This window comes from Syngnathus floridae, chromosome 4 (assembly GCF_059516105.1).
Source record: "Syngnathus floridae isolate MCC-2025c chromosome 4, RoL_Sflo_1.0, whole genome shotgun sequence".
In the NCBI taxonomy this organism is placed as follows: Eukaryota; Metazoa; Chordata; class Actinopteri; order Syngnathiformes; family Syngnathidae; genus Syngnathus; species Syngnathus floridae.
In genome coordinates this window covers 4,771,823-4,774,015 of record NC_142416.1, presented here as the reverse complement: position 1 = coordinate 4,774,015, position 2,193 = coordinate 4,771,823, and the positions used below count along the sequence as shown (strand labels likewise).

The 2,193-nt window shown below is 62.6% G+C and overlaps 1 pseudogene; it reads right to left on the bottom strand.

Annotated features, from left to right (window-relative positions):
* Positions 1–1,049: 1,049 nt before the first annotated feature.
* Positions 1,050–1,191, bottom strand: LOC148398601 (5.8S ribosomal RNA; annotated as a pseudogene).
* Positions 1,192–2,193: the final 1,002 nt, after the last annotated feature.

Here is a 2,193-nt window from a genome sequence, read left to right as displayed (position 1 = left end):
CTCGCGCACGCCGCCCAGGACCACCGGGAGGCCGTGCGCACGCGCTGGGTGGCCGAAAATAGCACCAGCCGAGCGGGTCGGCTGTTTATAAGCACCGCGGAGGAGATCGCGGAGCCTTATTCGACTTCCAGCGGCCGGAGCACTCGCGCACGCCTCCTGGGTCCACCGGGAGGCCGTGCGCACGTGCCAGGTGGCCGAAAATAGCTCCGGCCGAGCGGATCGGCACTATATGAGCACCCCGGATGAGATCGCGGAGCCTTATTTGACTTCCAGCGGGCTGCGCGCGCACGACGAGCGGACCCGGTGACGGTCCAGCTCCACCTGGTACGTTGCACGGCCCGCTTCTCACCCCGCGCGGACTTCCGAGCGCTCGGAGAGACGTTCGGAAGCCGCCGGTGCCGCTGTGGCTGGGAACTGCTTCCCTCTAGCGGACACGGCGAGTAAATACACCACCTCTCCTACTTAGGGCACACTCGCATTGCTGCGCGTCCGATGACACTTCAAGCGGGCTTGACGGCGGGAGTAACTATGACTCTCTTAAGGTAGGCTCACTTGACATTTTTTTTAACGGTTAGTGGAGGCGACCGGGAGCACCAACAGGCCAATGCGCACCGAGAACGGTCCGCGCCTTTCGGCCCCGTCCTGGTTCGGAAGGTGCAGAAAGTACTCCCACGTCCCCGGGGGGAAGCGGCAAAGGTGGAATAAGGAAAGCGCTGTACAGCGCGGGTGCGGAAGCGGCCGGGGAGCCCGGAGGGCCCCCCCGCACCGCCCCGCCGCCCGCGCCACCTTCGCCCCAGACCCTTCCAAGCCAACCCAGGGACGGTCGTGACGCACAACCACGGAGGATGTGCGCCTGGCGCGGGGACGTCCGACTCCGGGAACGCACGCGTGAAGGCAGGGCCCCCGAAAGGGTCCGCCCACCGCGACGCCCCAGGCGGCCGCCAATCCCAGCCGGGTTGAATCCCCCGATCGGACTACGTGGTCCCCACCCGTTTACCTCTCAACGGTTTTACGCACTGTTGAACTCTCTCTTCAAAGTTCTTTTCAACTTTCCCTTAAGGTACTTGTCCTCTATCGGTCTCGTGCCAGTAGAAGTGTCGATGATCAATGTGTCCTGCAATTCACATTAGTTCTCGCAGCTAGCTGCGTCCTTCATCGACGCACGAGCCGAGTGATCCACCACTAAGAGTTGTACGTTTTTTTTGCGGCGCGAGATCGGGGAGAGGCGGGGAGATGGCGTTACGCCGCGCGCGGACCCTCCACCGTCGCCTCGAGGACGTCGGGGCTTGCCGGCGCGGTCGCCGCCGTCCACCGCCGCGCTTCCTTCAGCAGCGCGCCGCGGTTTGCCAAGTTCCAACGATCAAAAATTTGTTTTTTCCTGTGGATGCCACCCACCCACCTCAAAAGTGCGTGTGGTGTGGACATTGAAGCCCCCACGGTCCGCCGCGAGTTGGGTACCCGCCGCAAAGGGGTTAAGTTCTGAGTGGGGGTTCCGCGATGGCACCGGGCCCGACCCCAGCCGCGGCACGCCCGGAGACCTTGGATGAACCCCAACATTCGCATATTTTTCCTCCGGCCTGTGTTTATGGAGGCGGCCGGTAATTCCCTTTCTTGGATGGCCGAACACATTCGCATGTTTTCCCGGCCTTTGTTTACCGATGCGGCTGGTATCTCCGTCTGCCTTGGATGGACCTCATCCGCAGATTTTCGTCCGGCCTTAGCTTAAGGAGACGGCCGTTACCTCCCTTCCTTGGATGCATTCGCAGATTTTCCGCTCCGGGCTAGGGCGGGTGAGGTCGTCTCGAACCACGTGCCTGAAGGCCGCCTCGCACCAGATGCGGCCCCGCTCTGTCATGCGGTGTGACCGTCTGACGCGGGCATCACTAGATTAGCCGTGGCCCCGATCCTTCCACACCGCGAGCCTTTCGCCCTCGGCTGGTATTCGTTCAAAGCGCGGGCCGCTGATCCCGCTCCATCGCTCCGGCCTGTGTTTAAGGAGGTGGCCGGTAACCCCCATCATTGGATGAACCCCAACATTCGCATATTTTTCGCCCGGCCCGTGTTTAAGAAGGCGGCCGGTAACTCCCTTTCTTGGATGGCCCAACACATTCGCATGTTTTCCCGGTCTTTGTTTACCGAGGCGGCCGGTCCTCGCCAAGGAAAGCGGCCCGCAAGTGGGGAGGAACCGTCCAC